Raw genomic sequence first — 26,954 nt, forward strand, 5'->3', positions numbered from 1 at the left:
GTGGGGTATCACAGTAGGGCATCTTGTTACTGCTCATCAAATTACTGCTCTTGTTACTGCTCATCCTGTATGCCACAGGAACGGGCAGGAAAGTGTCTCATCTCATCCAGTTCTTGTGTGTGATTGCATCAGCATTTTTCTGAGATGCAGTTAGTTGGGTTCTAGTAAAAAACTGTCACTCCACCTTTGAATAGATGATAGTAACATTTCACCTACCCCCAAAGAAAGAGACACTTGCTAGAGATTAAATCATAAACCCTGTCACCCTCTGCCAGTTTTAAAGTGCATGAAGTAATAAATCCTGCATCTCTCTGGCAGTAAACAGCATGGCAATTAGTGCAGAAAGCTCTCCCTGAAATACTTCTTGTAAATTAAATGCCTGGGACCTCGCCTCAGTGTAAAAAGCCTGACAGAAATAGACAAGAAGGACCAAAGGCTTTCCAGTGACTTTCCTAACCTCTCCACACAGCCCCTTTCCTACAGACATGGGAGTGGGAAGAAGAGCACTGAGTCCCTGCCATGGAAAACTTTTGCAGTGCTCTGTGCCCCAAGCAGAGGAGAAGAAGCCTCCTGCAAGCTACCAAGGGACCAAGACTGCTTTGATTTTGTTGAGGTAAATGTACTCCCTCAACAGCTCCCACACACACTACAAGGGCTGCACTGATTTTCCATAAATCAACACCACCAAGAGGCTTAGCCCATTGCTTCCCTCTGCCCTCGTTCTGACAACCCAGCACAGGCACAGCTCATTTTGTTTCCCCTCACAGTGCAAATACAGGGTGCTGGATGGTATCTAGATCCTATTTCCTCTGGTTTTATTCTTTTCAGTGAGGGATCTTTTCTTTTTCTGGCTTTTTTTTTTCTTTTATTTAAATCAGCCTGAACCCATGATAGGCTTCTTGCTTAAGACTGAATGACAGACCACTGGCTGTTTTTCCATGTTGCCTTGACAGAAGCTACTGCATTTTGGTGGATGACTTCTTCTACCCCTATTATTTCCAAATCTCAGTACATTTGTCAGATGCTGAGCATAGTCCACATGCTTAATGGCTTCAGAGTGAGACAGAAGAGAAGTTTCTAAATATGGGTTTAGAAGCCACCTGGAAAAAATGAGTAGCTATTTTACAAACCAGTTTCAGTGTCTGTAAATCCACAGACTTCCTTCACACTCAAAAATATGCAAAGAAATAAAAAGAATTAGCAGTTGTGATTGCATTTATGAAGCAAATTCCAGGAAGCTGGAAACAGGCTTGCTGTGCTGAAGTACATGTACCCTTCGAGGGCTCTATATGTGATTTATAACATTTGTCTTTAACACTGCAACAAAATTCAGCTCCTGAAATGTGTAGTTCCTGAAAACCCCAAGTCTAGCAGCAAACAGCTGGGCAGAAAGAGCAGAAAAACCTTCCTACAATGTATGTCATGCAAATGAAGCAACTGAGAACTATGCAAACCAGAAAAATACATCAGCAACGTGGGGTTTCCTGCCATTGCCGCTGTCACATGGCATCTTAAACCCTTTGCCTTCAGATACAGAACCTGAGGCCCAACCCTGGGGTGCTGAGGGAGCTGAGAAAATAATCAGCAAGGCAAGGCTGGCTCCCAAACCTACCTCTGAGCAACTCTCAAGAAGGTAAGGATCAATTAGATGTATGATGGGTGTGCAGAGATCTGCTGCAGACAGCAAGAGAGAAGGCTACAGGATGTAGTCTTGGTAGTAAATTGCTCATCAGTTAGAATGGTTTCCCTTCTCTTCTCTTCCGCTACTCCCTACTTTTATTCCTGCTCCTGTTGCCCAGCTCACCCTTTCACAACCGGCTGGTTGTGAAAGCCCTTAGGCTACCTGCCAGCAGGCTTTTCTCATTCACAAGGAGGTAAAGCGAAGGCACAAAGCCAGCCAGTCAGAGGCATATTAACCAAGCCTCACAGGCAGCAAGTCCCTTTCTGCCCCCCTTGAGTCCATTCAGGACATGGATTCTTGCTATGCAGAGAAAGACCTTGGGTATTTCAAAGCAGAAAAGGCATCTGCGCTTCTTTTGTCTGGGGATTTAAGTTACATGTTTGTCCCAAAAAATTTACCCAACAAGAGCTTTAGTGAACAAAGAAACACAAGCCAACCTGGACTGGAATGAGGCTGGAAGGAAAGCAGATCGGGTTTCCAAGGCAGTTATGTAGGAAGCCATCATTAGATGTTGCAAAATGCTCTCAGAGTTTCATGTTGGAGCTGAACTCAATATAATCAATGCCAGCTGTTCCATCCGTTTCAATAAGATGCTTGTCAGGCCCTTTGAAAGCAAACCATAAATTGGCACTGGTTTTCCCTTCCTGAAAGCAGCTGACACTATTTTTTCCTTGTAATAACACAGGTTCTCATTTTCCGATGGATGTTGGGCTGATAGCAGTGTCCTGATGGTAACTGGTCTGTTGGAAAACCTAACAAGAGACAAAACAGGAAAACCTGGCTTTCCACACTGATTACTCCCAAGTGAGTTACTGAGACTCAGGGTTTCCAGCAGCTTACCTGGTGCTCAGCTTTCAAGAAGATTCATTGGGTACAATTTACTGTGTCATACAGCAACCTCACCAGTAGTGAAGAGGTGGTATCAGCAAAGTAACCAACCAAAACCGGTTGGTTTTGAGCATCCTTTCCAGGACACTTAGGCTATCCTGTATTTGTTACATGTCATGGAGCAGTCCTGGTTCTTGCTAAGTAAAGCAGGCTGCCTGCATGGTGCAGAGCTTCCAATCTCTACATTCTGTTTATTTTCCCTGCCAAGAGAAATGCCTGGTAGCAGAATCTGGGTTCAAAGTGATGTGTATCCAATGTGACTGGGGCTGAGAGGCTGGAGCAGAACAGTATAGGTGCACCAAGTCACCCAGGACACAGAGGTAAAAGCAACCTTTTTTTCTTGAACTGCAGAAGCACAGGAACAGATGCTCAGTCACACTACAGCTCCCCTGTGGCACACAGAGTTGGAGATGTAGCTAGATCTCCACTCCTAGAGGAGAAACCTTTAAGATTTCTTTAAGAAATATTTAGGAGCATCAGTGGCTCCAATACAGGGTTTGATGCAGCCAAGCTGTGCTGTGGGGCTGAGGAGAAAGGATACCCGTAGTAGAAGAAATCACCTGAATCACCTCTGTAAAATCCAACCATTTCTGTACTTAACAGAACAGGTTTTTGGACCTGGATGTTATAAGGAGTGGTTTATAGAGTAATCCTGAGACTGTTAAATGACAATAGGATTTAGCAAAATGCTACAAACAGAAGCTCTGCCTGTGAAATCTCTGTTTCCAATTAGGACAAATGTTGAGGTCCTTCCCCAGGGCATTCTCCCTTTGATTCTCATAACAACTTTTGTGACTGCCTTTTCACATAGACTCAGGGATTTAGGCACCTGCTCTATTACAGATGCCTTAATTCCTATGACTTTGGAAAATCTTGACCACCATTGCACTTCATACAGCACTGAAAAATCACACATTGTACAGACAACTTAGTTACAGTTACAAATGAGATTTGATGCTTTAGCCAGGCAGACTGGGCAGTCTAGGTTAGAAAGGCCCCTGAAGAAGAGCTTCACACCTATTTACATCCATTCTGCACAGGTGAAAAGTCCTTTGAATCTTATGAAGTGCCTATTTCCTCTCAGAAGGCTCTGAGTTTCACAGTTCACAATGGTTGTTTACTCAACACTTCTCACTGGTTTGGTCAGAAGGGTGCATGAAATACATCATCCTTCAAGCCAAGGCATTCAATAAGGTCTGAGTAGTCAAGGGGATTTAATAATGTAATTAAAAGCTAGTTTCCTTTTCAAAGCAGTTTTACCACTACTACTCCTAGTTTAGATGCCACTAACCCTTGTTTCTTAATATCTTAACATAAACAGGCCTTAAAATCCTTTTCCCACAAAACTTTGTGCTGGTCCTGGGCTCTTTGCTTCCTCAGGGTGTATGTCTGCTGCTGAAGCTTGTGCCAGGGAAGGAGAGCTAAAAAGAGCAGGCTGAGCAGAGTGCCAAGTGTCACAGCCAGAGAAGAAGCTGGTCACTGATAGGGATGAAGTGAGTCAGATGGGAGCTGGCAGGGCCCAGCTGCTGTGCCAGCTGCTGAACAAACCCTCTTCACTTCACTTTGCAGGGCTGCCTCCCACACGCTGTGCTGACAAGGGCTGCATTGCCACATCCAGCACTTCATTCTGTGCTTTCAAAGTCCAGAGTAATTGAGTGACAAAGTCATTCTGCCTTGCATCTCAGCAAAGGGTATTACTCTAAAGACCCTTTCATCTTCTGACCTTCTCCTCTTTGCCCTTCCTTTAGCCTGGCTAGCCCAAGGCCCAAAAGGGCACATGAAGGGGCAACTGAATCTTTCCAGAAGTGCATCTTGTGCGCTCCTAGCCTGAGCTCTGCCAGTGCAGTTGGTGCTTGGGGGAAGTATCTGGCTGGGAACTGCCAGCATATCCAGACTTCCTGAGAGAAACCCACCCCCTCCACAAATACAATGCCATGCAAGAGCAGTCTCCAGTTCACAGCACTGCCTATCAAAGCACAAACACTTCTCAGGCTCCACGAGAAGGTCTGGATTACAACCACTTCAACCAATGCTGTTCCCAAAGGCTAAAAATTTAGGATCTTACAAAAACACTTCATACACAGGACCTGGCAAGGTCCCTACCCTTCCCTGCTTCCAGATTGGACACATTAGACAAGCATAGAACAAAAAGTGGAAATGGGAAGGATATTTGTTCCAGGAAACACACAACTAAGGTTGCCCATACTGATGAGCATTACATGAGTCACTTGCCCAACTTCTTAGTTCAGATGAGGTGATTTCTTAGAAGCATTAAGAGTAATAAAACTCTTATACTGCTTTGATTTCACAAACTTTGTCATTCACATCACCTCCACAACTCTCCCTGCAGTCTTGCCATCTCTTTTGACATATGCTCACATGGAAGGGAGACAAAAAGTAGGAGAATTTTGCAACCATCATGATTCCCAGTGATGGATGCCCAAGTGTTTTTTCCTTGGAAGGTATGTATTTTTCTTCCTAATCTGCCCAAGTACCCTCTCCTTTCTCTCATGATCCTGTATTCTCAGCAGTTCAGCAGAGAACAGTCCTGTGGTTGAACATACCAAAAGCAGAAACAAGCACTTTCTGAGATAGTTGGGCTACTATTGATTCCCTTTGTGGTGTTTTCCCTCCACAACACACTGATAACCTCAGGAAGTGGTTTTTTGTTTGTTTGGGGTTTTATTTCAAGAACTAAAAATGCTCTGTTAAAATTCTCATGCCAGTATGGGAGACTCCTCTCTACTTCCCTGAAACCCTCTATGTCTCTTAAACTGATGCTTGCTTTCTTCACCTTTACTCTACCCAGCCCAATCCACCCCATAGATCATCTGCCTTCCAAGGTAGTTCCATCTGTTCTACCTTTCCAGAGGAGGAGGGGGACGTGCTGCCTGGGCAGAGCACAGAAACACTCAGGAGTAAAGGACAAGTCTTCCCTAGAGCTTACAGCTCTTTCACAAGGGAGGAAGCAGTGGCTGAGGCCATGTTTCTTCCTATACTCAGTACAGAAAGCAAGTGCTCTTTTACTGTTACAACCTGGGTCCCAAAAGAGAAGGCTGGACTAGCCCAGCCTCAGCTGTTAAGACACAATTATGGCACCAAAATAAACTCCAGAAGTAACTTAATTTCATGGAAGACATTCCAGATTTTACCTTTGCAACTCTCTACTAAGAAAAACATGGGATACATGTAAGTATAAATCAAAATATACCTTTATATTTATGTCTTATGCAGCACTATATTAATAGCCTAATAGCTATGTATGCATAATACATATTGAATATCTTACAATCATAAATACTAGAGACAGAGCCAACTAACGTATAGAAATTAATTTACTCCTGCAATGAAGCTAATTATTATCAGGTGAAATGCAAGGGTCCTTTTTACTAGCTTATACCCTTCTGGAATGTGGATTTTAGTCTAAGAAGTGATGGCAGGATCTGTTCTGAGGGTATAAGGCTACTTTGCTCCTCATACTTTATTCTGTGTAAGCAACTAAAAGGAAACCATCTGGTCTGAAAGATGGCTATGCTATCAATTATCTGTGAGGATATATTTTCAAGGGAAATTATATCCTTTCAAGGTTTGGCTAGTTTGTTTAGAAAACTTTACCAGTGGAGAATTTTCTTTTAGGTGCCTTAAGTGTGTAAAATTTCAAGTCTGAATATTTGTGAAATAACAAAGTTTAAAAGGTCAAACAGGAAACTGAAAGGCAAGCTGGCTGGAGTCTGTACTATCAGTGGTGAACATTGTTCTGCCAGAAACCACTAACTGGGAGGTATTCAAAGTAGATAAGTAAAGAGAGAATGCCACAGAGAATAACCTGTCCCCTGTTAAGTTTCGGAAGTGCAGAAGCCCACAGGACAGATGAGGAGACTAACAAAGGTAAAGCAGAAATAAGGATTCTGCTCCTGTAGGCACTGCTGGGAACTGCTCAAGGAGTTCAAGTGCTAGTACAGCCTCTGGGTGCAGTAACCCAGAGACAGTCCTCCCGAAAACATGGCCAGCCTTGGCTCCTTGGCTCCAGCATCCACAGTCACAGATGAATGATGTCAGGGAAAAGAGCATTGCATCTTCGATATCAACTGCTGATGTCTCATCTCTCCTATCCTCTTTTGAAGGACTGAGAGGCTGAGGGCCTCAGCACAAGCACAGCTGGCTCAGCTGGGCCAGGTAACAGAAAAACTGGGAGTTTGAGATCAAGGTGGTTACTTTCCATGCTCACCGAGAGCCTGTCCTGTGGGCTTTACCACCATTCCACACGGGTTTTATGCCATTAGCTACTGCCAGCAGCAGCCATCAAGCTCAGGTCTGTTTGGGCTGATCAGCTTGAATGTGTTCCATCCACTGCTTCAATTCCCCACTCATTAATGGTGTGCAGCATCTCTCTTTCAAAGTCGTCAACCAGTACATCAGGTCTGGCGTGTACAGCACTCAGCATTGGCGTTCACAACATGAAGAGACGCAGCATCCGCAGCAGGCAGAGCCACAGTGCTTTACTCCTGGTCTGACACCAGTTCCTAAGATCACCTTAGGAAAGCCATGTCACCCCTCCTCACCTGAGGTTTTCCAGCTGTTAGATACGGATAATAACGTTCTTTGAAGTCTGTCCAAATCCTTTGATAAAGGACAAAGATTTTAAAACATTATTCTTGACTGCACAGTCTTCAGGACATGAATTGCATCCTTGGCATGGGAAATCCTCTAACATACCGCAAGTGCTAACCCTGCCGCAAAGAGAAAACAACAAACTCTGCACTGGCTTATCACTGCAGGCACTGGGAAAATACACATTGGTGCTGATACACTCTTGCATTTTGGCAAGTCTGTGTGTTATTTCTGAACACAATCACAAATTGCTTTGAGTTCAAAGAATTGTTCAGCGCTGCTCAGGGTTATCTAGGAGGCAAGTCAACCTCCGGCTGTATCACCCTGTGTCCTTGGGAATATTCCTCTGGTTTGATCTGAGGCTGAGTGGACTGTGAAGACACACAGCTGGGTTTCTGGCCATCCTCTTATACTATACATGTTCCAGTCAATGTATGTTACTTGCCAAGAAAGTTTTAATTTTCTTACTTAGAAGAATGAATTGTGCTAATGGGTGTCTACATTGGCAATGTGCAATCTTTTTGTTTGTTTTCTTCCCCTTGCTTAAAGGTCATATAATATTTGTACTAAGCAGTAATGACCAAAGGAGCATACACAGCTCTAACTCAGAACAGGGAGGGTCCTTCTTATGTCACTGCTGTCAACTTTGGACAAAAACTGCGATGAATAGGAAAAAATAAATAAATCTTTTGTTTTCAAAGCTAAATAGCCAAAAATGCAGCTAGAAAAGTTCCATAAAGGTTTAGCTTTCAGCAACACATAGCGGAAACAAAGCTCATTCCTCCTCTTGCTGTGCCCTCTGACCTCAGAGTTTTATATGTCACTGCCTAGAAGACCTCTAGTCACGGCAGCCTCTGTGCATGGCTTTCCCAGGACTTTCAGGGTTTTTCTTGGGGGATGCTTGAGTGGGGGAAAAAAGGGTTTTAGCACCAGCCTTCGATTTAAAATAGCAGGGGGAGTTTACTGATTAATATTCATGAGAAGGGAACAGTCTGCTTTTTGTTACCGCAGTCGTTTCCCATGCAAGGTGGGTTGAGAGGGAGGAATACATTAAGGAACATATCCTACTGTCACAAGTACCACCACCTTTAGAGATACAGAAAATCAGGAGTCTGAGCAGAGCTCAGATGGTAAATATTTAACAGGGAGAGGACTTGCCTCCTCTTTCTGCCTGTATATATTAAACTCATTCTTTCATTTTAACAAAGGAACTGTGTTTTCCTGTTTTCTCAACCCCCACCCCTGCCCCTCACTTAAATTCTGGGACTAAATGGATAGTTCACAACATGCTATAAATCCCCTCCACCAGTAAGCCAACTGAATTTATTTCCTTGTTTGGTTGTTTTCTAAAGTCACTGCTAGACCTTCTCCAGTGGGAGATGTTCATTGTATTCACTGAGGGACAAGGAAGAGCAGGGCTGGTTCCCTTGCACTCATACCAGAAAATTTCTGGGATAACCCAGCTGAAATCCATGATTCTCACACCCATCTAAAACTGGCATATGAAAAAAGTACAAATTAAGCAAAGTTTTTCAAACACAGGTGCTGATTTGTGGTGCCTCTGAGCTGTGGGCAGTCAGCTCAAAATGCTGCTTTTCATGTGCCAAAGCACAGAGCATGGTCCGCACCTTGACATCCTCGGTTCTTCTGCTGTCAACTCCATCAGCATCTGGGCTCAGGGATCCCAGAACCAAGAATGATTTATGAAAAGTATAGTGAAGGGTTCAAAGGCCCTTCTGTGAGGATAAGCAAATTTAATTAACTTAATTTCTGTGCAATCAGAAATGGGGAAAATATACCAGTTCATTTGGCAAAGTCAGCTATTGTTTAGTAACTCCTTAGAGATAGGAGATTGTGGTAGACCTCCAGTTCAAGCATCAAAAGTGGATTTGTGCAGGAGCTGACAGACCTCTTCACTAAGAATTTTGTATCTGTGCTCATGACCCTATAATAGCAAGGTAGTAGCAAAGTAGCTGAGCATTACCATTTGACATTTTCTCTTGCCCTGTGTGAAACTGTCCCAGCACAGCCACACTTCAGCTGGTGCAACCAGCACCAGACTGAGCACCAGAGCAGTGCACATGGGAACTCCTGGGACCTCGCAGACAAGAATGAGCCCTGTGAGCTCACACACTTGAAAATGTTGATACTGAGCTGATCATGCACAGACTATGGCAGTGCACAACTAAAATCACATCTGGATAACAAGACAGCAGCATCACCCTGACTGTAACCTTCTCATCTTACCTCCACGGAACAAAAGAGTATTAGTGGATCAAAATGGACACGCATGTGGCCTGTATAGGGGCCCCTCTCTCACAGAGGGCAGACAGGGCCACACCCTCAGAGCCAGGTTAGCTCTGCCACCAGCTGCTGGCAGGGCCTGGGGTCAGGCTGGATTTGCATGACCTGCAATCCCAGATCAACCTCACTGTTTTGACAGATGCCTTTAGTCTAAGTGCAGCTGAATGGATCAGTACAGCCAGTTTCACCTGGGGGAGGGATGGGGTAATGAAGAGAAGAGCAGAGAGAAATGGCCAGTTTAAGCACAACAGCTGCCCTTGTCCCAAAGGCCTTGTCCCAGTGCAATATCTCTCTATTTCTTCAGCATCTAGCTAGAAAATTTTGCCAGTGGAAACATGTCGGCTTTGCACTTTTGTGAAGATAAAACCATGAGATAGCTGTACCAACAGAAGTAGTTTTGCCTGTACAGCATCTCTTCCCTGGGAACTGAAACATTTCACATTGGCAAAGGACATCTACCCTCAGAAACTTCATTTCCATTGCTAGGGTAGCAAAACTTCAGTAATGCAGATAAAGCAGATAATGAGGCCCAGAGTTTCCCACTGAAGCCAGAGAAGTGAGGTTAGGATTTGGTTTAAGGGTGGCATGACGCATGAGAAGACATTGCATGGAGATGGGAATTTGATAACAGCTAAGAGGAGTTGTTATCACCATGCTAGTCAAGGCTAAGAAGAAAGGAACTTTCTGAACAGGCTGGGGAAAGGAGGGTCTCCCTGACCTTGGCTGCAGCACGCTCACACCCCAAGCAGTGCACGCATCGCTGGAGCTCTTGCTTTGAAGAACTGCACCTGACTTCAAGGTGATTGTGAATGCAGAGCATGACCCATTTTAAACAGGTAGGCCAAAAAAGCCTCTATCTCTCTGCCTTTAGGGATCTGTTTCAGAATACAGAGGACTTACCTTGAAAATGTTTTCCATACTGTTTGATGTTGTGGAAGAGTCAGTGGGAATACCGACAGCATTAGATGCCTGGGTGGCTTATTGATTTGTTCTAGTTTTATTAAATTGGCTAAAGTTCATTCAGAAGTCTCCATTCCCCAAACACAAATACTTATTCTGAGTGCTTTCTTGAGAGGAGTAAATGTGGGAAAAAATAAGGGAACTTTAAAGTTGAAAAATTTATCTAAAGAAATCTGTGATGTGAAGATGGACTTCACAGAAAGTATATATTATTTATATCACTAGCATAGTCTTCTGGGTTCAATATCTCTAGCTACTTAAATTCTGCAAAAAGTTGAGTTGGTGTGTGCATGGTATTTCTAATGACAAATACACACAAATGTGTGCGTCTGTGTTCAGAGGGAGAGACTTCTGAAGAGAATAAGAATGGTTCTACCACAGAAAGAAATTTTCCCTTTGTCAACCAAGTAACCGAAGCAAAGCTTAGACCACTGCCCTATTTTTGTAAGAAAATTGAGAATTGCATACTTGGTAACCTATACCCATGAAGTAATGACAGACAAATTAAATGGCTGAGGTCATGCAAGACCAGTCCAGACCTTTACCCTCCCCCCAACAGTAAGGGTAGAGCCCCAGGCAATTTCCAAGAAACTTTACAAATTGAAGTAGGAGCCGTGAAAATGGCCAGTGCTCAGCAGCTGAGAGAAGGACCCCAGGATTTCACAGGACAGGGTGTGAATTGCTCAGGTCTGGCTGAAGGAGCAGCGAGGAAGAAGAGGCACAGTGCTGGTGTTGTGACCAAGAGACCAAGTGCTCCTCCAGTGCAGGTGGGACAAAGATATCATAAGTATCTCCTTGGATCAAATTCCAGATTTATCCATTCTGATGTGATCCAGAGAAAACTGTCAAAGGAATGACATTTGTCAGAACAGGTAGAAGACCTTGATTTGATCCATCTCTTTGCTTCTGTGCTGAAACAGAAATTAATTTCTGTGTTACTAAGCCAAATGAGACTTTAGTGTTGTTATGGTCTCATTGAGGCATCAGGAGAGATTTGGAGACTCCTTTTTCCTCAAAAACCCCCTTCTACACCATCTTTGGTTTTTAAGAAAAACACCACAGATTTAATCTGTTAGAATATCACCGTTCCTCTCTCAAAAAGCAGTGATGTTAAAACTGCTTATTTCCCTTCAGTAGACAATTTAAAAGCACAAAGAGGTAAAAATTGATAGTTCTTCCTGCTTTTTAATTCTGGATATCTCTTAAGATGCATTTGTGTTTGAACGAGATCTTTTAAAAAGATCATTAATTGAAGCTGTCTGGCTCTGTCATCCTGCCCTCCCATTCTCCACCCAATGAATCAGTAAATTGTAACAAGAGAATCTGGCTAAACAAGTTCCTAATTCAAACGCCATCTTATGGACAAAGAAGCCTTTGAAAATAGTATCCGTCATCTGGCTCCTTGCGATGGAGCGGTTTTTTTACTCTTCACGGAATTCATCTCTCCCTTCAGCGCCGTCAAATGTCGAGTGTAGTGCAGTATGAGAGAGCAGAGTCCAGGGAGAGGAGAGGGAAGTGGGAGGCCTCTGTCAGAGGAGCCCAGGGCAAGCAATTTCCTGTCAATTAACACACAGCTAGTGATAATATTTCTCCCAAGTTTCGGATAAGGAGAAATTTTATCCTGGTTGATTCCAGGTCACTGATAGAGCTTCCTTTTCTAAGGTCCAGTTGTCTTCGCAATGGAGTGACCGGCTCCAGTGCAAGCAGTACGGGGTCCTGGAGCACGCACAAGCCAGGCTGGCTTTGGTCACAGAAATGAGATGATTGGCAGAAGAGCCCCACTTCCCAACAGGAGGAGATCTCAACAGCAGCCCCTGAAGCTGAGCACACAACTTGTCATGGCTGGTTTTGTGCGGGTGTCACTGAGCCGCAGCTCTGCCTGCGAGCCCCGATTGCGTTCATAAGCAGAGTTGCAAAGTTCACTGTGCAGCATTACAAAACTAAATTAATTAATCTGTGTAAAATGATTCAGAGCCAAGCACTGTACTATCCATGATAATAAACTAACCAAACAAAATACTCCTGACTAGTAATCTATGAAACTGATTTCAAATGTTTTTATTAATGTCCTTATAAAGAAACCTACTCTTGGCAAGGTGGCAATTTTATATTTTTTTCTTTTCCTTTTTAGCTGTTGGAGTACCTGAGAGCAACAGAGCACAAGGAAATTAGAATAAAAGACAATTGTTCTAAGTATAAATGCACAGGGCATTTTCTGTGAGGAGACCAGACCCTTTTCCTTTACTCTCCTGCATCTTGTAGCTTCTTTGAGGAGGCTGGTGGGAAGAGGTTAAAGGTTACCTAGAGCTGCCAGTGAGAGTGAAAAATGGTGGATAGTGCCCCTGTTCTTGACTGTGTGTTCCTTTATTTCCTTTTGTCATGGCAATACCTTCCCAGGGAAGGCCTGAATGTTGCAAATTAGTGTTCCAACTTATCTTTCTAATTACCTCTTCAGGTGCAATACTGAGCCAGCTGCTGGCATGAACAAAAGAAACTGCTCAGTAGTGTCTGTGTATTGGTATCTGCCACAGACTTTTTTTAGGCTTATCAAGTATCTGGCTCACTATTAAACAAAAACAGTAACAGAATTTTCCCCCTTTTTCTGGCAAAGTAGAGATCTTTCCCTGAAAACTTCAGCCTGGTACAAATTATTCTTGGAATAAATCTCAACTTATAGCAGTATATCTGAAAATGACACAATTACAACATCTGATAAAATCAAATATGTAAGCAGGGTTTGAAGAAGCAAAAATTGGAGGCTGCTACAAATTAGAGAGACAGTGGGCTTGGGGAGGGTGAATTCTGCCAGAGCTGTTTGAACAAGAGCTGCAGCTTTTATTTCCTACCACATGCTTCTTGGGCACAAAGGAAAACTCCCTCTGATCGGAAAGGATGATGATTTTGGTGACTATGCATGAGAGAAGTCTCAGGAGAAACGTTCAATTCTTGTGCTTGTTAAGAAAAGAAACCTTGGAAACTTGAAACAAATTCCCAGGAATGCTGTTGTCTGTTGTGCTCAGGCTGCCTCCAAGTACACAAGTCTTCCTGGGAAAGAGGGCGCTGCCATGGAAGACTCCTTACAGGTGAAAAAAGCCATGGTGTTCTGCAAGAATTGTCACCAACAAAGAATTGCAGAAACTCAAAAGATAAGACAAAGAGATAATAGACCATTGTTCAGGACTCTATATGTAATCCTAGACAACACAACCTGAGCAGGATACTGAACCCATCGTGACAGATGGTGGTCCAGCCTCTAGCCAGGAGAGGGAGATTAGGTTAACCCAAACAAGCCTGGTCTAAACAAACTGGTAAATCAGGCCAGCACATGAACCAAGACATGACATCTGATTCAAATCCTATTGTGGTGGAAAAATCTCTTACTGACTATCAGCATAGCCAACTGAACTCTTAAAAACAATAGAAATACACACAGACAAAAACCCATACATATTTACATGGGACTTATGGCCAGAGAAGATCCTTATCAAGCTGCACTGAAGCATATTGTGTGAGCTGCAGTGAGGTGAAAGAGCTCAGTGCCATGGACCAAAGGGGCTGTCTTGGGTGCATGGCTAAGGAAAATCTGAATGGCTGGGTATCTGGATCTAGCTAGAAATGCTGACTCCTTAAAAAATAGCCCTCAAGTTGGTGGTTTTTAATTTTTATTTTTTTGTGAATCTGGCAACCGTACAAATTTCAATTCCAACACTGACTGGAAAATCCTGTCACTAAGGAACTATTCTCAGAAAAAAAACAAAACTTGCAATGGTATGTCAAAAAAACCAACCAACCAACCAACCCAGCTTTTAGGTAGCAGAAAAATGGAAAAATCTTTTTCTCTATTTTATTTATATTCCAGTGCCTATGCTAGTATGGTGGTCCAGAGCAGCAAATGCAAAACCCCTGTGCATCCCCAGTTAGTAGGAACTGTTTTATTTTGCAGGGAGTTTTGTGTGCACCAGCCCAATTGCTCATGGTCAATGCTAAGCCAGAGCTGGCTGGGATGCACAACCGGATAAGCTCCAGTCCATATTGGAAACCTGGGAGTCTGAGCCAATGCGTGGTTCTTTGGAGCACTTCAAAACACATCCTTGGTGGGAACATTTGGTTCAAGCAACCAGACCACCTCATCCAAAGAAAAGCTCCCAAACTGCCAAGAGGTCAGATGAAGGGGTTTGGCACCAAGTACCTTCAGCATACTGATCCACCTGTAAGTTGCAGTAAATAACTTCAGACACAGTCTGACTGATTCAAAAGATGCCAAGTGTTTACTATTCCCTAATGAACAGTTCTAGAGCTGTGATTCCAGCGCACAGCAAGTTACTACAGCCAAAGTATAATAAATAAATCAGTGTTTATATGAAGTCATGAGGAAAAGTGCAGATTAGACACTCATTAGAGATTAATTTCCAAACTAGAAACTGAACAAAGAACTGATGTGATACGAAAGTTTTCACTTAAACAAACCCACAAGGTTCTGGTCCTATCATGAAAACAGCTAATGCATTCTTATTGGCTTTTCATGTTTAGCCAATCCTGAAGTTTATTAAAATTGGAGTTTTGCTGTGTATTTTCTGTTTGATTGATAGTAGAACTCTGTCATTTTGCCATGAAATAAGAAGAAAAAGGTGAAAAGTGATTTTAAAAGCTGATTTCAAAATCAGCTTGGAGAGGTCTTTGATGGGTTCTGGCATCTGGTGCTGTGGCACCTGAGGCAATTCAGACAGGTGATCAGTTCATTCAAGTCCACACTCAAAATGGTTGTTTTTCCTCTCTCTCATAATTTAGAAAAAAGTCACTTGTCAGTGTCAGGCTTTACATGTAAAAAGTAAAACACACTGCACCAGAGAGAGAACTGATCTTCTAGAAGGCAGAGAATTTTCTTCCAACTATTATTACATAGATGAGATAATAAAGTCATCCTGGAAAATTCAGTTAGCTTCAGTTGTTAATACAAAATACTGCAAATATTTCTTCAGCTATTATGTAGCACTTCATCATACCCTCACTATTTTGTGTGTTTACACAGTTCAAGCATGTGTGTTCACACCATGTGAACAGATCTGATGCCCACACTGGGAATTTTCTTTCCTTTTTTGCATATAGGATTGTTCCAGTTGCTAAAAGCTACAATCTACTGAAGATGACCTATATTTACTGCATTATTATACTGTATCTCCCCTGGTACATTGCTCTTAGAAGGCTGAGACATTGCATACTATAGCAGAGGTATGGACATGTTTATATGATAGATTTCAGCAGCTTAATTTCAGTGACAGAAGGCAATAGAATGGCAGCCAGGTTAGAGACCTGTTACAAATATGTTACCTGAAGAATAAAAAAATAATGCTCCTTTTTCTTTCAGTCCCAGGGAGCTAGGGGCGCGGTCCTATTGAGCTACATGCAGTTACTTCATTTACATGAGACTGTATGTCTTGATACTAAAGAGCCTCCCTCTCTTTGGTGCAGAAAAGTCGTATGTCCAGCATGACAAGTGCTTTGCATGTCCTGGACTCAGCCAGTGACCAGCAGTGTGAAAATGTAAAAAGGGACTCTGGAGCACATTATGCTATTTTTACATAGCTGTCGCTACAAAATGTCGTTAAGGCAGGTGAATTCTTGATACCAATTTTTACACAAAGATGAGAGAGGAATTCAGATTTTGCTTTGTCCTAATTCCACATGGTTCTGTAAGAGGCTGGACTCTAGCTAAGAACTTTGATTTTCTGATCAGAAGGCGATCTCCAGTGAACTGATGCTCCTCCATCTTTTCCTGCCCACAAATACCTCTGCCCTTCTTACAAAGAGGAAAAGCTGAGAAACAAAAGGCCCTATTTCCATTGTCTTAAAGCAGCACTTTCATGATCTGAGAGCAGCCATCTGCAGGGATGAAAGGGAGGGTGAGTGAATGAATCACCTACAGAAAGAAGCCAGCCAAAACTCCACCAGAAAATAATGTTTACATCTGAAGAAAGCTGCAGAGAGAGGAAGGAACACACTGAAGGCAGTGTCGATTTCCAGCTTGATCACTAATTGATCTAATACTGGGAATATGATTTTTCTGTCTCAGAGAGACCTAAGGTGGGTGGTACATTCCTCAGAGCCACAGGAGGGGTCCAGGTCAGAGACTTCTTTGGCAGCACTCTGGCAAGAAGGACAAGCTAGGGCACCCCAGCTCTCCACACCGCAGCTCCAAGCAGCAGCCACAAAGCAGGCCCTCCCCTTCTGAATGACCCGTAGCTGTTCTTTCAAGATGTGCTTTTTCAAAGCCCCAGCTGCAATCTGAATGTCAAACGTAGAAGAGTAGCGACTTCCAGAGGCATTTAAACCAGGAAATCCTTCTTTTACGTATTTCTGGACAAGTTTTTTTATTTGGGCAGGTGATATGTCACCACTTATCTGAGGGGCATGAACTAGGAGCAGGGCATTTCCAGCCCTGGGAAGGTGTTCACCCCTCCTAGTTAGCAGCTAGGACTTTGCAGAGCCCATAGGAATTCCCTGTCTCCAGGCAGCCCAGTCGCTGTGTGGGGTTGTAGGCTGACTGCAGAACAACAGGCTGGAAATGTTGAATTTTTTTTTTTGGTCATTGTTGTTTGATTTGCAATTTCAGCAGCCACTCCACAGGCCAATGAGATTCCTTTAGTGCCTTCTGACTCAGTAGCCAAAAGCTGTACCCTGGAGCCCAGGACAGGTGACAGCTTTTCTTTTCTTTTCTTTTCTTTTCTTTTCTTTTCTTTTCTTTTCTTTTCTTTTCTTTTCTTTCTTTTCTTTTTCTTTTCTTTTCTTTTTCTTTTCTTTTCTTTTCTTCTTTCTTTCCTTTCCTTTCCTTTCCTTTCCTTTCCTTTCCTTTCCTTTCCTTTTCCTTTCCTTTCCTTTTCCTTTCCTTTCCTTTCCTTTCCTTTCCTTTCCTTTCCTTTCCTTTCCTTTCCTTTCCTTTCCTTTCCTTTCCTTTCCTTTCCTTTTCCTTTCCTTTCCTTTCCTTTCCTTTCCTTTCCTTTCCTTTCCTTTCCTTTCCTTTCCTTTCCTTTCCTTTCCTTTCCTTTCTTTCCTTTCCTTTCCTTTCCTTTCCTTTCCTTTCCTTTCCTTTCCTTTCCTTTTTTCCTTTCCTTTTTTCAGGGAAGTTCCAGTGCTGGGATGCTGGGTGGTTGGCCTGATACAATCTCCTGGATATTTGGAACTGATCAGATTCAGTAAGAGAATTCAGAGTCCCAGATATTGTGAAGCCAGAATGAATGCAAATAAATGAAACTTTTCCGTACAAATTTGCCACTAAGCAAACACAGTGACTTAAGAGGAGACTATACACTGGGAAAAAAGAGAATATGGAGTGGAAAAGGTATTTCAGAAGTTGATCCTGTGGAGACCTTTACACTAATTACTTTTGACAAACACTGAGAATGAAAGGCTGCATCAATATGCTAACATTACTCACAGCAAAGTGTGGTTTTAGACTGCCACACCATTCATCTTCTGCCTGATCTTTCTCCATCTTGCAGACATCCAGCAAACAGATTAGAGCAAGGCTAACACGTCTGGGTTTAATTGGACATGCCCTCTTCTGCCCACAGATTTTGTCTGTAAGGAAGGGAGACTCTGAGGTCCTTTTTACATTTATGTGGAATTTCTGCAGGTCCAATATCCAGCTGGAACTACTATGTGGTAGTAACCCCAGGTTACTCAGTGTCCAAAACCCCAGACATTTCCACAGCATCTGCACAGATCAGTTGTGGAGACCCTGCAAGCAAGTCCAACACTTCCTGGAAGTGTCAGAGGGGCTTGTGGTGCACGTTGGAATCAGCTGTAAAGCCAGGGCAGATAAATTCTATGTTTCCCAAAGCAGTGAGCTTGTGGTGCATGTGCAGACCATCTGTGCAATGCACAGATGATCTGGCACTACCTTGTTATGTTTTTTCTTGACAATATCTTTGCCATCATTCTTCAGAAAAACATACAGCAGTTCTGGACTAGAAAAAGAGCCCAAGGAAAAAAATCTAATATGAACCCTGGCCACCATTTCTGCTCTAATTAGGAATACATTTCTAAGCCTGGGTCCTAATAGCTACAATACTAAGATATATGGATCCAGGAGTGCCAGAAGTTTCAGCCTAGGGATTCCATGCTGGCACCATGAAAGCTAGCTTGGTATGAAGGCTGCAAAAAATATCCTTCTGGGAATCTGTTTGGGAGGGGTAGGGGATGTTCAGCTGCTGGATATGAGCAGAAAGAAAAGGTTATCAAGTTTTACTTTTGTTGGAAAGTAAAATGCAGCAGAATCTGATTTTTGGTGGACACCAGGGTGAAAAGGAAGATGCAACTAAACCTTTCCAGCCTCTTTCTTGCTTCTGAAGTAACTCAAAAAGCTGCTTAGAGAGAGAAGAAACTGCAGTACTTTTAATCATCACCAGCAGGTCTTTAACCTCACAGGAAACAGAAAAGGAAGGACACATTGTAAAATATCCAGACAGACTAAAGGTCATTCTTCTTTCCCTCAGGGTGAAACATTGCATCTTGCCTTAGGACAAATATGCATCTACTATATACACACTGTCACACAGAACATCCACATCTTTTCACTGGCACTTGATAGTGCCACAGCAAGTTTACATTTGAAAATAGAGATAGGCACAGCAGCAGTAAGCAAAGCAAGCATGCAAGAAAGCAACATAATAGAAAAAAAACCCAAGACACTTCTCCACAGTGACAGAAGGACTGACCCAAGCCAGAAATATTTAGTGGCTGTGTAGTTAAAATCATGTATATTACATCAAAACATTATTCTTGTGGAGTTTAAATTGGAGGTAGGAAATCAGTCTAATGAAGTAGCCCAGAGCCTTTCTAGAGCTCACCAACATTTTCACAGATTTTGGGCAGTTCACAAAACCTGCAGGACACACAACCAGCAGCACAGAGTAACCAGGCTGGCTTGGATGGTTATGGGAGGTTGAGGGGCAACCAACACCTTCCCACCGAGGGAAAACACCATGGCTGAAGGACAGCTGGACACTCTCCCACCACCCTGCCTGAACACATTCCTTCACCCACAGGCAATTCCTTTAGGTTCTTGCAGTCAGTTTGCTTCATTTTCAGCATCTAGTCTGAGATTTACGAGGGGCCACCAGCTGACAGTTTGGCTGCAGATAATTCACACATTAGGATGGGACCTTTTTTTCTCTTTTCTCTTGGAAGCCTGAAGGCCAGCAAGGGGTGGTGGTGCTCAGACTTGTTCCCTCAGGGCTCTGGTGCAGGAGGGGCCACTTCACTGACCACTATACACAGGGCTGTTGGGACCTGCTTGCCCTACTGAGGCCACCACATCTTTCAGGGAACAAAAAGGGCTCCCACTTTCCATAGCTAGAAGCACAGAAAAGAGAGATTTTCATCTCCAGCTCTTTGTGCCTGCAGAAGGGAGGGTGGAGACGGGCCCTTCCAGCAACACACCACTGCTGCTAATGAGAAGGCAGAGGGGGAACTGTGGGCAGAAAGAAGGAGGTTGAGCACGTGGATGGTTCTTGCTGCAGCGCTTCAGGACTTGTTGCTTACTCTTACATGCTGGTAACAATCCTTAAGAGCAGGCAGGAAAAATAATACCCTGTAAAGCTTCTCTTAAATGAGATATAATCAGCAAACTTCCTCTTTGACTAATAACATTAGTTGCACCAGAGGGCTTAGGCTGGATATCAGGAAAAATTTCTTTGTTGACAGGGTTATCAAGCATTGGAACAGGCTGCCCAGGGAAGTGGTGGAGTCACTATCCCTGGAGGTATTTAAAAGACATGTAGATGAAACCCTTCAAGACATGGTTTAGCAGTGGACTTGGTAGTGCAAGGGTAATGGTTGAGCCTTGAAATGGTTCTCAAGGATCTTAGAAGCCTTTTCCAACCTAAAGGATTATGTGATTCTATCTATAGACAAATAATAGGAAATGATTATCCAGAACCACTAAATTAAATTATCAAAACCAGTAAAGGCTGCTGTCCCAGCAGCTGTGAGGCCAACTCTCACACCTTCCATGCCAGTCCTGCATAGGGGTACGAGGGTAAGTGGGCAGAAGCAGGTCACAATACCCTTAACATACAGAGAAATTACAAAACACTGGGTTCCAAATCATGCCTAGAAAGTACTTGAAATCCTGGAGCTTTGCCTTAGCTTAATGACCCAATACATGAACATTTCAAAACATAAATTGTCAGTGATGCCCTTACTCTACTCTGAGGCTGGAATTTGTATGGTCTTTGTTGCTGCCTTGGACAAAGATGACCAGGACTCAGCTGCACACTCTAAGGGAAGGAAACAACCTAGGAGAGTTGCTGACAAAGGCTGTCTTGAGCAGATGAGCTCAGGGACAGATGTCTTGTCAGGGTGCGAATAGCCCATAGGGAGATGCTGCTCTCTCCACCAGTGCAACCCCCCAGTGCAGCTGTCCTTCCACAAAAGGCATGCACCACCGAGGCAGCTGTGCCAGGGAGCTTGGAGGCAGCTGTTCAGGTGAGCCCTAACATCTGGAGAGAATGGCAAAACCCATTCAACACCTCTGTCACAGAGAGGGCAGGCAGCTCCCTTCTCCTAGATGTTCCTCTCCTGAGGGGTTTACAGCTTAGGTGAGTTCCTCTTCTCCTGCCTGGGAGAACTGAACCACTCTCCGAGGGCTTCCAGGGAGGCAGGGCCTGTGTGTGGCCTGCAGTGGTGGGACAAGGCCAGGACAGGGGAGGGAGGGAGCGGGACCTGCTGTTCTAGCAGGATTGAGGGGATGGGGTTGCTCAGCACTCCCTGCTCCATTGCTCCTTCCCTGGGAGCCACAGGCTAGGGGCTATGGAGACAGCAGTGCCAGCAGCAGCCGGTGCCTGCTGCCTTTGGGGCCTGCTGCCATTGTCCCAGTGACCGGCACCGAAGCTGTTAACTCTGCCTGAGGGGAAAGCGAGCTGGGGACTGCACATCTTGAGGAGGCTGGGCTTCAGCAGCCACACCACAGAGGGTGGGGGACACAAATCCCTTCAGAGTGCCTGAATTGCAGCACTGCTCAACAGCTTGAGCCGCAGAGGAGCCAGAGGAATCTCTCACTACTCCACACCCTGTAAATCCTTTGCTAATTGCTTTATTGCCATTATTTGTGAAGATAAAGGAAAAGGATTAATTAACTAAGAAAGAAGAGCATACATCTCACTAGATTGGCTCCATTAATTGATATGGGAGGCAGAAAAATCAATTAACAAATTCTTTTACCTTCCTGATCAGTCTGGAAACAGAACTGTGTTTTTTGAGAGGGCAGATTTGTGAATGGTAAAAAACCAGTTCGCTCCCCCAGCCAGCTACAGCTCATGCATCCGGCAGTTTGCAGTTCACACCACTTAATCTGGCATTGCAGAGGCTGTGTTTTGCAGATATTTTGCAGTTCTATGACAACAGGCAGAAACATAACAATATCAGAGACATGAAGCTTATGGGCACCAAGTCTCTGATTTTACTGCCTCACTCTTAGCAGAGGGCTACTTGATTATATCACAAAAGATATCACTCTAAAAATAATTAGAACATGGACTTTGGTGTTCCCTGGCATTGTAAGTTAGATCATGATCTTCTGTAAAGTGTGAGAAGGAGCAAAAGAAGGAGAAGACAAGAATATCACATTTTGCTTGTCTTCCTTGTGCAAATTCAGAGCTTGACTGAGATGCAGGAATCTACCCAAGATTCCTTTCACATGGCATATTAGTTGAAGGAAATGAATGGTCCCCCAGGATAAGGCCTCAGAGGAAAGGAAGCATTTGATGAATGAGGTTAAAAAGGTCTCCATGTAGCTGTGTCATGCCACAGTAAGGGCTTCTCCAGACAAGACTGATAGTGGTTTCCAGTGCCTACACAAACAAGGGAGGCTATTCAGCATCTGTGTTGCAATGTATAAAAAACAAACAAATAACAACAACCAACAGAAACCAAACTCACCCTATTTCTACAGTTTCATCTAAAGCAATCTGAGGAAACTAGATGTAATGTATTCAATTGTTTAAGCACCATGAATCATTACTTTGTGTTAAAAAAAAAAAAAGAGATGGAGGGGAGAGTTGTAGTTATCAGCTGGGAATTACACTATTTGAATCTGATGTCTTGGGCAGCGATTCTTAAGTTTTGCTGTCACTGTCTCCCAGGGACGAAATTAGTGAATAAAGGAGAAAAAGACAGCACAGACACTGATACAGAGAGCAAAAACTGCAAGAGAGGGACAGAGCAAGCTAATAAATAAAACAAGAGCCTGAAGGGAAGAGCTGCTTTGTCAGAATATAAATATTTCCCTTCCCCTTTTATCTTTAATGTGGTGCGCGGAGCTTATTAAGGGGAAGTGCAGCTCTGTCCCTGGAGTCCATCCACATAACCATGTAGGGAGCTCAGTCCAACACAACCGATGCAGCCACACACATAAACTCCTCTCTGCTGGAAACAAATGTAGTGTACCAAGTAATAAAAGGGAAAGCAGGAACCCACGGTGGTCATTACAACCCTTATCTCGCTGGCCCTGGTGCTCCTTTGCATTAATGGGCACCAGGGCTGCCAGAGGCCCTGGTCAGGGAGCTCTGCTCTTCCTGAGTCTCTGCTGCAGCCTGGGAAGAACAAACCTTATTCTCCTGGCTCTGCAATAGAGGGAGAACCAATGTTGCAGCTCATAACAAAGCCAAATTTGGGTAAATCAAAAGAGGGAGGGTATGAACCAGTGTGTGCAAAGACGGAAATGCAGCACTATGAAGAGCCCTCACTGTGCACTAAGCACTGAGGAGAAGCTTTTCCTTCTAACCATGGTTCACCACAGCTGTGCCTGGCAGCCAGGCAGGGCCATGCCTTCCTGCAGTGCCACACTGGGTCCCGTGCACAGAGAGAACAGTCAAGCATGAAGCAAAATTTTGTATTAATGGCTCTTCTCTCTGAGATCTGGTTTCCAATAATGACTTGGTTCCCCTTCCCAGAGCTGGCACCAGCATCTCTTTGCCAGCCCTTCAAGATGTTCGACCATATGGCTGCACAAAGCTGCACCATCAGTCAAAGCCTCCAAGTCAGGAAGGGGACAGTTTCAAATTGCTGCCAGCAGATCCTTTCCCACTATTTTCCTTGCCCGAGCTGTCATAGATACAGGTGTCAACCTGGCTTCTTTACTGCTTTATGCTTTTCATCTACCCTTAAAAAAAAGAAGGTGAGGGGAAAGAGCAAAAAAGAAGGGCTTTGCATTTCCTCTACTCAGGCCTTAAAATGGAAAAATGAAGGGAATTCATTGTTGGTGCTTGCTGATCCCTCCACCCCTACTGTTACACCATTGCAGCCCTTTGAGCATGACAAAATGAGCTCCTCAGGCTTGATTATGCAAGCCACTAATTCCTCCTCTAGGCAAGGGGTTGCTTGGGTTCCTTGGCTATACAATTTGGGTTTACCCGGCTTTTGGTTTTGTTTCTGTTTATAGAGGCAAACCCTTGGGCATTTTTACATTAAAAATGGACCTGATTTTTCTTTTAGCTGTATGCTAGTAAGCAGGAAGAGACTGTCACATACAGACTATTTTCAACTGACTATTTTTCAGAAACATTTTGGGTTTTCTCTCACAATGCTTCCACGTGAGCTCCTATCCCAATTGTAATTTTTTCATCATGTTTGAAAAACAGATGACTTCAAATACTACCAGTAAACTGAATTTTCTTGAAAAGGCTTTCAACAAGCAATTCTATTCAAAAGTGTTTTTTGATAAAAATGTAGTGAAAAATATGTATTTTTTAAATCAATACTTTTAAAGATGGACAGAAGCAATAATGAATTTTTATACAACCCCCATGCTAGTTCTTGGATTTTTTTTAGCTGGCCCTCTTAGGAAACAAGCCTTCAAACCCTAGGGAATTATTTAGCAAAACACCATTTGTGCTGTCTCTCTCAGCTGCCTGGCTTCAGCTGCAGCTTCCCTGGAGTGGGTAAGCACCTCTGAAGAAGCTTGGAAGTGGCCTGGGTTTCCTCCTCACCTCTCACAGCCCTGGTGGTGAGCACCCGGAATCTGAGAGCATCTTAAAGGGAGAGTTGGTCTAGCTAAAAAAAAAAAAAAACAAACCAAGAACAAAACCTGACCAGTTTTAAGATACATTTTTGAAGCAAATCTAATTTTTAGGTCTTTGATGTCTTAAGCACAGCTACACTAGACATTCTTGGAAAACAGAGAGCTTCTCTGGAATACTGTTTAGCAAATTTGGGATCTGGTGATTATTATTCAGCTGCTCAGGTTGCTTTGGAGAGACCAAACTCACCTTATCTCTGTAATATCTAGGGACAAACGCCTGTAGGCTTTACTCACAAAGAGCTGACCCTTGTGGTCAGAGAGAGTATTGAGTCATGGAAACAGATGAAAATCAGACAGCTGTAGCAGCTCCCACCGCCTTGCCCTGCCCTGCTGCTCTCCTGCAAGTGGCTGCCCCTCATGCAGGGATCTCTGGGCCAAAAGTAATGTGGTTCCAGGAAGCACCTCAGTTTGGATCTCAAAGAAGGAGAGTAAGCTGATGCCAAATCTGAACTGCTCCAATACACTGAGGCAGGCAACAGCAGTCCTGCAATGGCTCTGAGTTGAGCGCAGATGTCCTTGCCCTGGAGGAAGCGATCTCTGGCACAGGGCAGGGGATGTCTGGGGACAGTCACCATTTCATCTTTCCACAGGCTGTTTCATGTGTCATCATCCTTCTCTACTATAACTTGCACGAATAAATCTCACTGGGCAGAAAATGCTTTTACTGTTGTGCCTAGGAAAGCACCAAGGATTACACTGCACTTGGATAATAACAATGATAACAATGGTGCATTTTAAAAGCCTACTGTCTCCTGAACCAGAAGCCACTGGTGTGATGCTGCCTCATTCAAATTCAGGGAAAAACAATTTATAGCACCTCACAAATTCCCACAGATCAGTAACCGTAAAAAAATACTATCAAGGTCCATACAGAGTTTCCAGGATTAGCACTCCTTCACCATCACCCAACACACCATGTGGGGCAGCTTCTCGGATACTACAGGAGGACTTGTTTGCTTTGCCCAGAAAGTAATTATTTTAATATTAGACCTCATTTCCCTACATTATCCCCCCCAGCATCAGCCTTTATGAAAATAAACCAGTAGGAGTTTGGCAAAGACTCCGGCATTAAAATTTCTGCTTCAGCAATTGCACTTTAACAGCTATCAGCAGCTGGAATTTCAGTTTTCACACCCCAGGCAGAATCCTGCACCTACAGCAGCACTGAGCTGGGAGGCAGGGTCAAACGGAGGGATGCCACCCATTGCTGCTCCCAGCACCCCTTCCTACAGCACAGGTCTGGCCACGACGCTCGCTCCTCTCTCCACAGATGGGATCAGCCCCTGCCCGCCGTGCCAAACACACCCGAGTGTGGTCCTGGGAGCAGCTCTGCGGGACAGGCTCCTGGGAGCAGCACTGCAGGACAGGCTCCTGGGAGCAGCACTGAGGGACAGGCTCCTGGGAGCAGCACTGAGGGACAGGCTCCTGGGAGCAGCACTGCGGGACAGGCTCCCGGAAGCAGCAATGCGGGACAGGCTCCTGGGAGCAGCACTGAGGGACAGGCTCCCGGGAGCAGCACTGCAGGACAGGCTCCTGGGAGCAGCACTGAGGGACAGGCTCCTGGGAGCAGCACTGAGGGACAGGCTCCTGGGAGCAGCACTGCGGGACAGGCTCCCGGAAGCAGCAATGCGGGACAGGCTCCTGGGAGCAGCACTGAGGGACAGGCTCCCGGGAGCAGCAATGCGGGACAGGCTCCTGGGAGCAGCACTGCAGGACAGGCTCCTGGGAGCAGCACTGCGGGACAGGCTCCCGGAAGCAGCAATGCGGGACAGGCTCCTGGGAGCAGCAATGCGGGACAGGCTCCCAGGAGCAGCACTGAGGGACAGGCTCCCGGGAGCAGCACTGCGGGACAGGCTCCTGGGAGCAGCACTGCAGGACAGGCTCCTGGGAGCAGCACTGCGGGACAGGCTCCTGGGAGCAGCACTGCGGGACAGGCTCCTGGGAGCAGCACTGAGGGACAGGCTCCCGGGAGCAGCACTGAGGGACAGGCTCCTGGGAGCAGCACTGAGGGACAGGCTCCTGGGAGCAGCTCTGCGGGACAGAATCCTGGGAGCAGCACTGAGGGACAGGCTCCCGGGAGCAGCTCTGAGGGACAGAATCCTGGGAGCAGCACTGCAGTACAGGCTCCTGGGAGCAGCTCTGCGGGACAGGCTGCTGGGAGCAGCACTGCAGTACAGGCTCCTGGGAGCAGCTCTGCAGGACAGGCTCCTGGGAGCAGCACTGAGGGACAGAATCCTGGGAGCAGCTCTGCAGTACAGGTTCCTGGGAGCAGCTCTGCAGTACAGGTTCCTGGGAGCAGCTCTGCAGGACAGGCTCCTGGGAGCAGCTCTGCAGGACAGGCTCCTGGGAGCAGCTCTGAGGGACAGAATCCTGGGAGCAGCTCTGCAGTACAGGTTCCTGGGAGCAGCACTGCAGGACAGGCTCCTGGGAGCA

At 44.7% G+C, this 26,954-nt stretch overlaps 2 long non-coding RNA genes across 3 annotated transcripts in view; one reads left to right on the plus strand and one right to left on the minus strand.

The window, feature by feature from the left end:
* The window catches only part of LOC134552039 (uncharacterized), a 131,912-nt gene that overhangs the window by 37,510 nt on the left and 67,448 nt on the right, over nt 1–26,954 (minus strand). The gene's annotated exons all lie outside the window — the stretch shown is intronic.
* LOC134551818 (uncharacterized) lies at nt 10,165–12,464 on the plus strand. The gene is made up of 2 exons (XR_010080699.1): nt 10,165–10,320; nt 12,107–12,464. It is a non-coding gene; the product is annotated as an uncharacterized LOC134551818 (long non-coding RNA).

The sequence above is a fragment of the Prinia subflava genome, chromosome 6 (genome assembly GCF_021018805.1).
Source record: "Prinia subflava isolate CZ2003 ecotype Zambia chromosome 6, Cam_Psub_1.2, whole genome shotgun sequence".
In the NCBI taxonomy this organism is placed as follows: domain Eukaryota; kingdom Metazoa; phylum Chordata; class Aves; order Passeriformes; family Cisticolidae; genus Prinia; species Prinia subflava.